This window comes from Canis lupus, chromosome 34 (genome assembly GCF_011100685.1).
Source record: "Canis lupus familiaris isolate Mischka breed German Shepherd chromosome 34, alternate assembly UU_Cfam_GSD_1.0, whole genome shotgun sequence".
Taxonomy (NCBI): domain Eukaryota; kingdom Metazoa; phylum Chordata; class Mammalia; order Carnivora; family Canidae; genus Canis; species Canis lupus.
In genome coordinates this window covers 18,324,090-18,338,478 of record NC_049255.1, presented here as the reverse complement: position 1 = coordinate 18,338,478, position 14,389 = coordinate 18,324,090, and the positions used below count along the sequence as shown (strand labels likewise).

General features: G+C 39.0%; 1 protein-coding gene across 2 annotated transcripts in view; it reads right to left on the bottom strand.

Annotated features, from left to right (window-relative positions):
• MAP3K13 (mitogen-activated protein kinase kinase kinase 13) overlaps positions 1–14,389 on the bottom strand; it is a 142,258-nt gene that overhangs the window by 85,285 nt on the left and 42,584 nt on the right. Inside the window, exon 1 of one of the 2 annotated variants that reach the window (XM_038583610.1) lies at positions 13,246–13,470. The exons of the other annotated variant lie outside the window; for it this stretch is intronic. The gene's annotated coding sequence lies outside the window, so the exon portion shown is untranslated. Of the gene's footprint in view, positions 1–13,245; positions 13,471–14,389 lie in introns of those variants that run through there. 2 annotated transcript variants of the gene reach the window in all.

Here is a 14,389-nt window from a genome sequence, read left to right as displayed (position 1 = left end):
CCTTCTCTAGCAGCCTATATTCATTTACCCCTTCACCCCTCACCCCTAACAGCACATATCTCTATATTATAAGGACTTTGACTATCTCCCCTACTAGACTGTAAGTTCTGTGAGAGCAGGTGCCATGACTAGCTTGTTCACTACTGTATCCCAGTACATAGCACAGCATCCAGCACATAGTTGTCATTCAAAAACATATTTTGAAAGCCATGTTTTCTGCAGTGTCCCAGGATAATAACAGGAATTTTCCTATACAAATCCTTCTCAAGATCTGTGACCCAACCCCACCCCTCTCCCACAAAAAAAAAGCATAGGTTATACTCAAATAGAATGCATGCACTTCAGTTTTAGGCTTTTATTTTATGGAGTCAGAGTGAAATATGCAACTTATCTGCTTTTTAAATTGTGAACAGTTCCATAAAATGGCCATTCCTAGGAGACATGAAAGACGGTTTTGTTTTACTTTCTCTATGGCAGGGAAAAGGGAATAGGAGCAGAAAAATAGCATGAGGAAGGAAAGAGAAGGCCAGAATCACGTGAAATGGCCACAGCACACATGCCCAGCCATTCACTGAAACCTCACTAGGTTATAACCCTCATCATATACATCAGGGGAAACTTAGAGGTGTTCAGTAACCTAATAGACATAGATAACTAATAGATGAGACTGCCACGACTCAACTCTCTGACTTCAGAAACCAAGCTATTAATCATATAGAAAGAGTAGAAAACAGAGAAGTTTAAAAAACTGTGTTTAGGCAAGACAAATTATTGACAAAGCTTGGTTTCAGTGGTACCTACCAAGTATCCAGTTTACCTTAGCCAGGGTTTTGCAATTCTGGATTTCTCTTTGACAGTCACATGCGACTTGGGACAATTTTGATTTAACACAGAATACTCTCTTACATTAATGTAAGGTCTTTCCTAAGAAGGTTAATTCCTTTGACAGAATATTTTGCCTCTGCCTCTCAAGCAGGTGAAAAGGTAGTCCCTCTTGGTATCTCATAACTCTGAAAGAACTAGTAAGACACACATTTTATTTATTTATTTATTTATTTATTTATTTATTTATTTATTTATTTATTTATTTATTATTTATTATTTATTTATTTATTTATTTAAAATATTTTATTATTTATTTGGCAGAGAGAGAAAGTGCACACAAGCAGGAGGAGAGGCAGAGGGTGGGAGAAGCAGACTCCCTGCTGAGCATGGAGCCCGATGCAGGGCTGAGATTATGACCTGAGCCGAAGGCAGACACTTAACTGAGTGAGCTACCCAGGCACCCCATGACACACATTTTACAGTGTGACATTATAAGAGCAAATTAAAGGTACTACAAAAATCTGAGAAAGAGAGAAAAAAATAACTCTATCACCCTAACTCAAAAAATTTTGGCATACTTCCTTCTATTTTTTATTTGAAAAAATCTTAAACATAACTCTGTTCTACTCTTGAAACTTTGATGGCTGTTTCTTTTCCCTTACCAAAACATCATACATTTTTCATCTGATTGCATGGATTACATCACCATCATTTTTAAACGTCAGCATATATTCTATCAATTGGCTATTAACTAAAGCTAATTCTGGTTATTTGTCTTGTTCCATAAAATCACTTCAAACACTGAGAAATATAAGGGTAGGTTTCTAGTCACTACATTTTCATCAACTGATCAATACATGAACTTGTTTTATGTGTGTTTCTATTTAAAGACACCTTACTTGATATACATTGGTGGGTTTTTTTTTTTTAACATTTTATTTATTTATTCATGAGAGACACAAAGTGAGGCAAAGACATAGGCAGAAGGAGAAGCAGTCTCCCTGCAGGACTTGATCCTAGGATCCCTGAGCTGAAGGCAGACACTCAACTCCTGAGCCACCTGGTGCCCCTGACATACATTATTGATTCATTCATGTTAAACTCATGGCCAACAGCACAATAACTAATGCCTATATGAAACATATTTCCTTTGTAAGACACATCACAGCCTTCTTACACCTACGAATACTAGGCAACACTGTAGCACTATGCTTGGTGCTATTTTAAATGGTAAAGTCACCAAGAAAAAGCACAAAAATGCAAAAAACAGCCCCAATCAGGTTTAATATATATATATATATATTTCAGAGAGAGAGCTCATGGAGAGGTAGAGAGAGAAGGGGAAAAGCAGACTCCTACTGAGCATGGAGGAGAAGGACTCAATCTCATGACCCAAAGATCATGACCTGAGCCAAGATCATCTTGTGACCTAAGCCAAAATCTAGAGTCGGCATTTAACCAACTGAGCCGAGCCACCAGACACCGCATCAAATGGACTTTGAGAAGGCACTTGTTTACAGTATGAACACTGAAACGCAAAGGAAGAGAGTATCCACCTTGCACCATCTCAGTTGGGAGTATGTACTTCAGGCAACTCAAATTTTTCTCTGTTCTGCATATGTCTGTCTGTGAATGGCTGTAAAAGCACCACAAGCATTGATTTGTAGGTTAAAAATAAATTTTAGTGAATAGGTGAATTAACAAATACACAATCTGCAAATAGTATCAACTGTATTTTCCTATTATTATTCCTATTAACTGTATATTTTCTATTATTGAACAGTTAAGCTATTTTTCTATTAAAATAATTCTGTGATTAAATCTTTATGCCTAAAATGTCTTTCTCTTTTAGGAGTATTTTTTAAGAACTACTGGAAGAGTTAGAATTTTGGCAAAGCCTGCTTAATGAAGTTCTTGGAATGACTGACTCATGTAGATTCTTCACTACTTACAAAGTGTGGTCTTAGAACTAGTGGCATTAGCATCACCTGGGCACTAATTAGAAATACTGATAAAATCACCCCAGACTAAGTGAATCGGAATCTGGTTTTTAACAAAATCCTAAGTGATTCCTACGCACATGAGGAGTCTGATAAGTTCTACTATAAACCAAGGATTCTCATGTTTGAGTATGCATCAGCATCACCCAGCCAGCTTGTTAAGACACAGCTGCCTGGACAACCCCCTCCCCCAGCATTTCTGATTCAGAATATCTGGGGAGTGGCCTGAGAATCTGCATATTTAACAAGTTCCCAGGTGATGCTGAAGTTCCTGGTTATAGGACCACACTTCGAGAACCACTATGTAAGCTGCTTCATGAGTAGGTCTCCTGCAGGATTTAAACTTGCAGTTTTCAAACTAGTAATACATCTTATTTTATGGGGAGCGGGGAATGAGAGGGGAAATAATCAATGCACAGCTCATCAAAAGAAATCCTTCCTGAATAGGGCCATGTTTTGTGGAGGCAAGCTAGCTAGCCAGGGTGGTTAGACTCAGTCACGGCTGGTGGAGGGAGGCCAATGTGGTTGGGTCAATTGAGAAACAGAAATAGAGGGAAAAAATATTTTTTTTTCTCTCGTTATTTAGGCACACTTTATACAACAACCTAACGATAAAGTATCTGAAAAAAAGTCTTATTGAGTAGTTTTTTATAAACTATATTTTATCAACTACATATAAAAATAAGAGAATCTGGAGAATCCGCTTGGTAAAAAGTATCAAAGAATTTTTTTTTCTTTTTCAGTTTCCTATGATAATATATAGCAATATATAGCAGTGAAAGGATAGGTCCCCCAACCAGGCCTTTAAGCTTAGTTTCTGGATCTGGCAAATCCTTAGCTGCAACCACCCAGGAAAAAGCCAGAAGAGATTTCTCTCAGAAGATAAGAAGTCCTGAGACTACAGTTTCCTCATTCTGAGCCTTTAGATCAATCCTCACACACAACTGTTCTCCACTGTAGACACCTCTGGGCACAAGCCATATGCAACTCAGGTAAATCACAATTACCATTTCACAATGCTCTTAAACTTGGTGAAGATATAATGAAATCCAGTCAGTCTTCTGCAGAAGTACTCCCTTGGAGTGACTTCCTTTTCCCTTGGAGTGACTTCCTTTTCCTTACCCTAGGGACCCTTTTGCTCTGCATGAATAGTGAGGATCTCTTGTCATTCCTTTTCTCTTTCCAGACTTGGTCCAAGGTTTTTGGAATCTGAGTGACTAGCTGTTTTTTGGTTTTTAAAACCATTCCACAGCTTTTTAAATAGCAGGAAAAAGACAAAGGCCATTAAAAAGACCATCTGTGGCAAAAGCAGTGTGACTCTAGCAAAAGCCAGTATCAAAGGTGTAAGATTGAGTTAAAGGAAGTCCTTATCCCCGTTGATAACCTTTGATCAAAGGAGAGCCGCTGATGGGGAGTGAATACTGTTCCAGAAGCCTTGATTGGAGAAAAGATCATTGGAGAAAAGATTGGAGAAAATAGAAAGGATTATGTGATTGTTTCTCTTGCTCGAAGAAATCTACTCTGGTCTCCAGGTTTCTGAGGATACTTAAAGGTTAGATTGGAGCCTGGCTTCAATCATTAACATAAGCAGCATAAAGCAAATGTTCAGTTATTTTGGATTAGACAGACAGATGGAAGGGGTTCTGCTCAAAAATGGCCAGAAACAGGAGGAGGAAGATGAGGAGGGGGTGTGAGAACCTGGCAAGGGAGTAAAATTTCTTTTCAAATTGGCTCTTCAGCCCTAGCAGCTGCACTATCAGGTGGGTATTTCTCAGGAGTTTCTATGCTTAGCAAAGACTTTAAATGAGTCTGTACTTTCAGTCTAGAAAATAGTGACTGAATATATCCAAAGGTATGTTGCATCTGTTTCTTCTTCGTGTGCATATGTATTTGAATTTGTTGTGTGAGAGGAAATAATTGGTGAGTAATTAGTATAATGCTTAATCTTACTTTAATCAAAAGATTATCCTCCCTTGGAAAAGGCAGTCACGGCTTTGTATTTTGGTGGGCTTGATCTCACTCAATTATCCATGGTTCTATCTGCGCCTGCGGATCTCCTAATGTGTCCCATTAGAGGCAGGCAGGACAGCTCCCACAAATGCAGGCATAGTGCCTCAGGGGTAATAAGAAGCCTCCGTGGATTATTTTGCAAATTGGGCCCTTTAGTATTAGCAACTGTGACAGCTCTCTTTAGGACTCTAAAGGAGTCTTTTTTTTCATTCTGGCTCCCAAATCCATTCTCTTTGGTTTAAGATAGAAGCTGCTGTCCTCACTGCCACCTGCCTATGGTGAACCATCAGCCCAGCCACAGTCTCCCTGGACTCTGCTCCACCCCCACCCACCTCACATTTTTTTTCTATTTCCCTTCTCCAGTCCTTTGTCTTTGACTATTTCCTGAGCCCTTCACCCTCAATCAATTCATTCTACTTCTATGGACTTTTTGGAATCTAGAGTTTCACTAAAATGTCCTCCTAGTACTGCTCAATTCAACTATTACCCCAGCACAGGAATTCAATACAAGTTAGCTAATTGAAGACAATTACCATCTGTCAGTGGGAAGTTCTACATTGTTTTTCCCTAATTTTCAAACCACTAAAATCACACAGTTATTACACCTTCTCTTAGGGTTGCCCTGCAATACATGATTGCTTTATGCAAGATGGTTTTACCACACTGCTACACAGAGAAGTATGTTTACTAAATGGAACCCACTATCTGAAATTATTATAGCTGTTTGGACCAGGTATTAGACCTCTCTCTGCTTCACTATTATACAAATGAAAAAAGGATACAAGAAAAATTCTAGACTGATGAAACAAACCCTAAAATGGAAAGGATGTTCCTCTGTTTTGTAATTTTTACAATTTATCTTTTTCTTGACAAAATCTGCAAACTCAAAACACCAATCTATCAACCAATTTGTTATTTGGAGAATTCTGGGAAAAATAATTTTCAAAAGCTAGCAACTCTCATAAAAAATAACAGACTTATTTTTTTCAAAGATTGGCTGTACCATTTATGGATTTAGTGGTTCTCATTTTCTATTTTGGCATAGTCTTTCACCCTTCATCACGCTTCAGCCTGATTTAAAGAATGATAAGAGGTAGTGAGAGATGGAGAGAAGAAGCCAAGATGATCAATTTTGCTTCTTAAGAGCAATAACAAAAGTCAGATCAAGGAAAAGACTGTAACACACAACCAAACTAAGGTTATTAGAGTATCTGTTGCCATATTCCCTATTAGCCCAGACCACCAAATCACCAGTCTAATGGAAGCTCTTTCTTGACTACAAAGAATAATGGCCAAACAAGTGACATTTATGTGGGCATGCCTAAAGATGGCAAGGTCAGATCTCATCAGGACTCTACTTCCTGTTTATGAGGGAGTGCTTGGGCATATCTCAGTGATTTAACCTTTCTGTGTCTCACCCAGTTATCTCCATCTGAAACACTTATATTTTCCCCTCCTCCTCAGCTGTAGCAGTATCCCATGGGGGCTAAACTTCTAGAAAGTACTATGGAAGAACTAGAGTAAAGGTAGATTTTAACCAGGTTGTCTTAGAAGTTGTCACTTGTCTATTTGATGCTGGTAATAATGAGATTCCACGAATATTACAATGTTGAAGCTAGAAAGGATTTTTTTTTTTAAGATTTTATTTATTTATTCATGATAGACACAGAGAGAGAGAGGCAGAGACACAGGCAGAGGGAGAAGCAGGCATACAAAGAGCCTGACGTGGGACTCGATCCAGGGTCTCCAGGATCACGCCCTGGGCTGCAGGCAGCACCAAACTGCTGCGCCACCGGGGCTGCCCTAGAAAGGATATTTGAGATCACTAAACAAACAAACAACAACAACAAAGTCTCATATTTTGAAATGAAAGCTGAAGACAATGTTTAAGAAGCCAAGAGAATATCTTGCCAAGGATGACTTGACACTGCTACATAGATACTTACTACCTTAGTCTGATTCTTTTTCCATTGCGTCTTTGTGCCTTATAGCAGGCAAACAGAAAACACATTAATTTTATCCATTTAATTTTAAGTAATCTTTTAGATAAAGAAAGAAGGCAGGTACATGATTGCATAAAAGAACCTCATTACTGGGGCAGCCCAGGTGACTCAGCGGTTTAGCACCGCCTTTGGCCCAGGGCGTGATCCTGGAGACCAGGGATCGAGTCCCATGTTGGGTTCCGTGGATGGGAGCCTGCTTCTTCCTTTACCTGTGTCTCTGTCTTTCTCTCTCTCTCTCTCTCTCTCTCTCTGTGTCTCTCATGAATAAATAAATAAAATCTTAAAAAAAGAAAAAGAACCTCATTACTAAAAACTTTACTATACAAGGCTTCAATTCATCCTCTGTTCAAGGTGTTGCATGTGATTCTTCTGCTAACGCATAATAAGCAAGACATATTTAAGCCTGCACTGGTGGTTCTTTGCTTGATTCATCTGAGTACTAGAACACATCCTCCTCATTGACTATCAATCACCATGCAGCAATTCGCAGTGGTGACATTATGAAAGGACATCTCCCTGCCACAAACACACACATCCACCCACATACTTACAAGGATTTATCCTAATGGGGCAGCAAGTAAAATTTGAAAAAAAAAAAAAAATGTTTCCCAACTACCACCTCTGCTCTGGCCTCTACCAGCAAAAAAAAATCATTAATCCAAAAAAAAAAAAAAAAAAAAAAAAAAAGGTCCTTTTACAATAAACAAATGTAGACAAAAAAGTGTCTACTCTGTTCAATCACTTTATAGCCCATGTCTGGCACAAACAGTGAATACTAAATATTCACTTTGAGTTTTAGTCCTTAGAGCATCTTTCTTTGTATAACAATTGTACCTGACTTGGTCAACCACTGACCCCTTGGTTTGAAAGTTCCTTAACTTTCTGAATCTATATCTGCAAATACAGCATACAATGCAAAAGTCCCTTTTCGGGGGCAGTCCAGGTGGCTCAGTGGTTTAGTGCCACCTTCAGTCCAGGGCATGATCCTGGAGACCCGGGATTGAGTTCCACATCGGACTCTCTGCATGGAGCCTGCTTCTCCCTCTGCCTGTGTCTCTGCCTCTTTCTCTCTCTCTCTCTGTCTCTCATGAATAAATAACAAATAAAATCTTTAAAAAAAAAGTCCCTTTTCAAAATTTTAATTTACCTTTTTTTTAAAGTAGGCTCTACACCCAACACGTGGCTTGAACTCATGACCCTAAGATCAACAGCTGCATGCTCTATTCACTGAACCAGGCAGGTGCCCCCAAATAGTCCCTTTTTGGGCCACCTGGGTGGCTCAGTGGTTGAGCATCTGCCTTTGGCTCAGGGTGTGATCCTGGCATTCTGGGATTGAGTCTCACATCGGGCTCCCCTCAGGGAGCCTGCTTCTCCTTCTGCCTAACTCTCTGCCTCTCTTTTATGAATAAATAAATAAAATCTTTTTAAAAAGTCCCTTTTTGACTTTACCCCACCCCCAGCACGCTCTATTCCTCTCTCACCTTTACTTTTCTCTTTAACATTTAACACTGTCTAAACCTACTTCATTATTTGTCTTCCCCAATAAAAGAAGCCCCCAAGAGGGCAAGGGCAAGAATTCTTGCGGGTTTTTTTTTTTTTTTACCACTGTGTACTCAGTACCTAGAACACATACTAAATGCTCAATAAATATCTGTTGATTAAAAGAATGCCAACACTTCAACACCTGCCAGTTCTATTTGATACATCCTCTTTCCCATTACAGTCTCCCCACCATTCCCTTTAATCATTCTCTCAAATCTAGTACACTCTGTCCTCTCAGGACTTTTCCTGCTGGCTATACATAGGCAGAGTATAGCTAGCCTGGACTCTATGATTAACTGTCACATGATAATCTTCATTTATGCATGTCCTCTTGTCTTCTACTGCACTTGCTGTACCAACACTTAATCCTATATTACCCCCACCATTCAATTTCTCTTACCCCAATGTCCAGTCCAGAGCATTGCAAGAGAAGACCATAGAGTCACGCTAGACCAAACCAGTAACAAGTCAAGGTAAGCCTCAATGTTCTAAACCCACGGTATGCAGAAGAAAGAATGGGATGAAAAATTAGACCTGGATTTGAGAATTGGGTATGATGTGCACTACCTGGTTTCTTTGGCTGAGTCAGAATATTCCTGAGCCTGTTTTCTCATCTGTACAATGGGGGTAGTAGTGTCTACTCATACCATGAGGATTCTATTTTAAATGAAATAATGTCTGTGAAAGCTCCCAGCAGATTTCTAGGCATGTAGAAGTCACTTAATAAGTGTCAGCTCCTTCTCTTCTTTTAATGCATCTCTCTAACCTCTTTGAAAATGACAAACTCCTACTTAGAAAATCCAAAAAGAAGAAAAAAAAAAAACATGCTCTCGGGTATGAATCTTCATTTTCCTCTCTTCACTTCTTTCCATATAGAAGTCTATGTCTTCACTCTCTTCTTCTGATTCAGAAGTCATGTCCCTCTTCTTTCATAAAACTAACCCTCTATCCATGTGAAATGGTTTTCAATCCTGGCTACATATTAGAATCATCTGGGGAGCTTTTAAAAAATGTAGATGTCTGAGCCCCACCACACACCAATTAAATATAACTCTTTGGAGGTGGGACCATGGTATCAGTATTTTCTTTTTAAGTTCCCTGGTAGGGTGCCAAGACAATTCAATGGGGGAGAGCACAATCTTTTCAACAAATATTGCTGGAACTGGATATCCTCAATCAAAAGAATGCCTTTGAACACTTCCTTATACCCTGCACAAAAATTAACTCAAAATGGATCACAGACTTCAATGTAAGAGCTAAAACTATGAAGCTCTTTAAAAAATAGGGATAAATCTTCAAAACCTTGGATAAGGCAAAGTCTTGTTGGATATGACACTAAGCAACAACAAAAGTGAAGAAACTGAATTTCGTCAAAACTTAAAAACTTGGTGCTGCAAATAATATCACCAAGAAAGTAAAAAGACAACTGACAGAATGAAAGAAAATATTTGCAAACCATATATCTGATAAAGATCTTGTATCTGGAACTTATCAAAGACTCTCAAACTCGGTAATAAAAAGAGAAACTAACTTTTTAAATGGGCAGAAGATCTGAATAGACATTTCTTTAAAGAAGAAATACAGAAGGCCAATAAGCACCAAAAAGATGCTCAAATCATTAACCATTAGGGGAATGTATACCAAAACCACAAGGAGATAGCACTTCGAATTCCCTAAGATCACTCTTCTCAAAACTACAGATTAAAAATGTTGACAAGGATGTAGAGAGATTGAAAGCTTCCTATACTGCTTGTGGGAATGAAAAATGGTACATCTGCTTTGGAAAACAGTTTGGCAGTTCATGAAAACGTGAAACATATAGTTATCATAGGACCCAGCAATTCTACTGCTAGGTATGTATTCAGGAGAAATGAAAACATATGTTCACATAAAAACTTGTATGCAAATGTTCATAGCAGCATTATTCATAACAGCCAAAAAGTAGAAACAATCCAAATGTCCATCAACTGATGAATGGATAAGTAAAACATGGTATAACTATATAATGGAATATTATTCTGCAATAAAAGGAATGAAGTCCTGATATATGCTACAATATGGAGAACTCTGAAAGCCTTATCTAAGTGAAAGAAGTTAGTCACAAAAGACCATATAATGTAAGATTTCATTAATATGAAATGATCAGAGTAGGCAAAGCTATGTATAAAGAAGGAAGATTAGTGGTTGCCTAGAGCTAGGGGAAAAGAGGAGTGACTGCTAATATGTATGGGTTGTTTATTTATTTATTTATTTATTTTTACCACGATGAAAATATTTTAAAATTGATTGTGGTGATGGGTGAACAACTCTATGAACATACTAAAAAAACGGAGAAACAGACAGATAGAAAGCTCTCCAGGTAATTCCAATCTTCACAACACTATATGTGTATGGTATCTTACCTTCTAGATTTGTTAGGAGGAAATATGGCATCTTCTAAATCATTCTCTTTCCCATATTCTTAAGGAATAATAATCCACACAGAGCTGGAGGGTGATAGCTCTTAAATAACCTTTTTTTTTTTTTTTTTTTTTTTAAGTAAAGGAGTGTTCTTGGTAAATATTTTTTACTTTAATAGAAAATGCAAGAGTCAGGCTGCCACCTGGCAAGCATTGGTCATCTTGGCTATCTTGATTCACTTGAGCTCCCCAAGCAATCAATTCAGTTGTAGCACAGAAAGAGAGAGAGGGTAGGTAGACAGTGCAAACCAAACTGACCGGTTCTCCCGTCCAAAGTACTGCTGTTTTGTCATACATGGTGGATGTGGCCTCTGGCCCTTAGGAACCATTCTTTTGATAGTTCCCCAGGACAGGGCTCTGGCTTGACTGACTTTGTTTACTAAATAAATTAATTCCTACTTCTGGAGTAGCTTCAATTTCGAAACAGAAAGCCATCTATTGACAGTCACTGATACACAGGATTTTATTGTTTGATATTAAACAATTAAGAGTTATTGTTTTTTTTCCCCCCCTACAAGTACACTATACACGAAAATAAATATAATCTAGAATACAGCCACTAGGAGTGGAGAGATAGGGAGATTCTATATCTCCTCTGTGCCTTAAAGGAAGAGTTTAACTTTAATAAATGCAAAGTGCGGACTGTATTTCTTTAACGGAAATAAAGCCCTCTGCCAAAACGTATAGAAAAGACAGCATCTGATGAACATTTCTTGAGTTTGATTATAAAAACACCTTTAAGAAACCCTAAGAATTCAGTCTTTTGATCTAGCAATGATCTAGACTTCAATGATTTGAAATAACTTTGCAGTTGCTACTTTCAACAAAGTTTGAAGGTACACAAAAGAAGAAAATGAAGTAAGTCTAGATGCTTACAAACGCAGGGGAATTGTGTCACTTGTTCAACCCAGTGTATAAAAAATAGCAAAATATGAAACCACAGTTGTCTGAGTATAGGACAAAGATCTGATTTAGAATGAGGCAGAAGTTTTCCCTTCTATAGCTCTCAGTGAGTTCAGATGCACTGAGAAAAACAAAATGAGTAGGGGCAATGCCAAGATGAAAAACAAAAGAGAACTCCAAATCCTTGGGTAATTTTCAATGAGTTTACAGTTGGAAGATTCACTAATAATTCAAAATAGATCATAAGAGTCCTAATTTAGAAGCCCTCTCTCATGAGAAAAGATCATAATATGAAAATCTCAAAGCTAAGTATTGATTACACAAGGTAAACATGACAAGGCTGGATGATAAGAAATTAACAGACATTTTGCTTTCCCTCTCACTGGAGACGACGACCAGGTACACGCTGCCGACTAGAATATAATTTGCTTGAAGTGAGGGAGGTGGAAAATGCTATTAGGTTATCTGGGTTGAGGAGTTGCCCCAGGGCAGAACATGTCACAGTGTCACATCCCTCTTCTTTACCATCCCAACTTTCACCAGAATATAGTCCAGAACCTTGGAAAATAAATTTGATCACAAATACTAACTTTTTGTTCAAACTCCAAGCAAAGTATCAAACCAACTTAATACATTGAACATATCTGAACTTTTCCATGTTTGCCAAGCACAGCGGAAGAAACTATTTTGAGCAGGGAGTTCATCTTCAGAAAATATTCATGTGCATTTCTATGCAACATAATTACGGAATATATGAAGAAACCACTTCTTCATTTTCATCTGGGGATATTTTAAAGATCAGAATTTAAGGATAATTCCCCCTTTGCCTTTGGCGCAGGCTTTTAAGTTTTTGAAAATATAAATAAAATGCACAGAGTGATAGAAGGAGCTGCAAAGATGTATAAATACACCACTGTGACTCCCATAATAAGAGCTTTTGGGGAAAAAAGTGGTCAGACAAGTATTCATCGTCCCCAAATTGCAAGCTCAAGACCCTGACTGGTACACAATTATGAAACAAAGGGGAGGTGAAGGGTGACACACAACAGAAAGGGCGGCAGAAAGGAAGACAAGTGTTCAGCAGGCTAGAACCTGCTGTGTCTAGCTGGCCTGGCTTTCCCCAGTACCTTTCTGGTACCAGTCTGGGGCTTTTCCTCTCCTGCAACCCACATCATCTTCTCCGAGAAATGAATCTCCCTTTAAGGAAAGCCAAACCAGCATCCAGAGGTAACGTGCAGAACCATAAATGAAAAATGTCCACGTCTAGCAAGCAGACGAGCAAAGGAAAACCAGCTGTCAGTTTCGGAGGCGCCTCGCTCTAACGGGGTTTCAGGTTACTCTTTGCCTCTGTCTCCCGGTCTGGTCTGTCTGTCTTTCTCACCGTGTCTCCCTCAGTAAGATCCGCTTTCTAATCCACTCAAATCTCAAATACCTTCTCCATCTGTCCTTGTGGCATAAATGCTGATGAAACAGGAAAAAAAAAAAAAAGAGTGTTATACTCACAACAATGAAGAATTCCTACACATGCCGTTCCATTTTCTTGCTTTAAAAAGATGGAAGGTTAATGTGAAAAGCCTTGCAGAATTAGAAGAATAAGGGGGAGGGGGATTCCACCCACACAGTCCTCCAGCCCACCGCAAAGGAGCCCAAAGCCTTGCTGACGTCACAGATTCATGAATGGATGTAAATTGGGCTGGTTTAGGATTCCGCACAGACTTCGCTGTGGTGTGTGCCATGAAAAAAGAAAGGGAGGGTCCAGAGCAGGCCCGGCCAATAGGCTTCAGGCACTCATGGCCTGCCCTCTTTTAGGAGGAATCTGGTCACAGAATAAACAGAGCCCGCCAATCAGGCGTCTGCCACTGCCTTAAGACAGACTGGCAGCTGGGGGAGGGGGGAGGGGGGAGTGGAGGGGGGGAGGGCGTGCGTGCGTGTGTGTGTGTGTGTGTGTGTGTGTGTGTGTGTGTGTGTGTGGCTGTGATAGTCACGAAAACATTATTATTGCTATTGAATGAGGGAATCAAAATAGAATTTCAGTGGAGTCATTGCTACCAAAAATGCATACATTAGAATCACATTCTTTTATTCATTGGAGGCTATTTTCTTTAACTCCTTTCTTGCATTTCAGCAATGTGCCTGCTCCGATGTGATAAAAAAACAAATCAAAGTCAGGGAAATAGTTTCTAAAACTAGTGACCAGGGAGAAATGCATGCCCTGCACACCAAGGCTTGTAGAAGCCAAAACAGTAGGGAAATAATAATGGGAAATAATAACTCAGTGATTAAGAAATATAAATATTTAAGACAATATTACATACATATAATTATTTTTTAAAGAACAATATCATCTAGCTGACCTTTGTGAAGCATCAAAGTGGGTGTGGAAGAGTAATTTACTATCACATTTAAATATGGTAGGTAAATAAGGTAGGTAAATATTTCATCATTAAGACATAGCTCCGGGCGCCTGGGTGGCTCAGTCGGTTAAGCAGTTCAGCGTCTGCCTTCACCTCAGGTCATGATCCCCGGGGTCCTGGGATCCAGTCCCACAACTCAGCAGAGAGCCTTCTTCTCCTTCTCCCTCTGCCCCTTGCCCCTGCTTGTGCTTTCTCTCTCTCTCTCAAATTAATAAAAATATTTTTTAAATGTT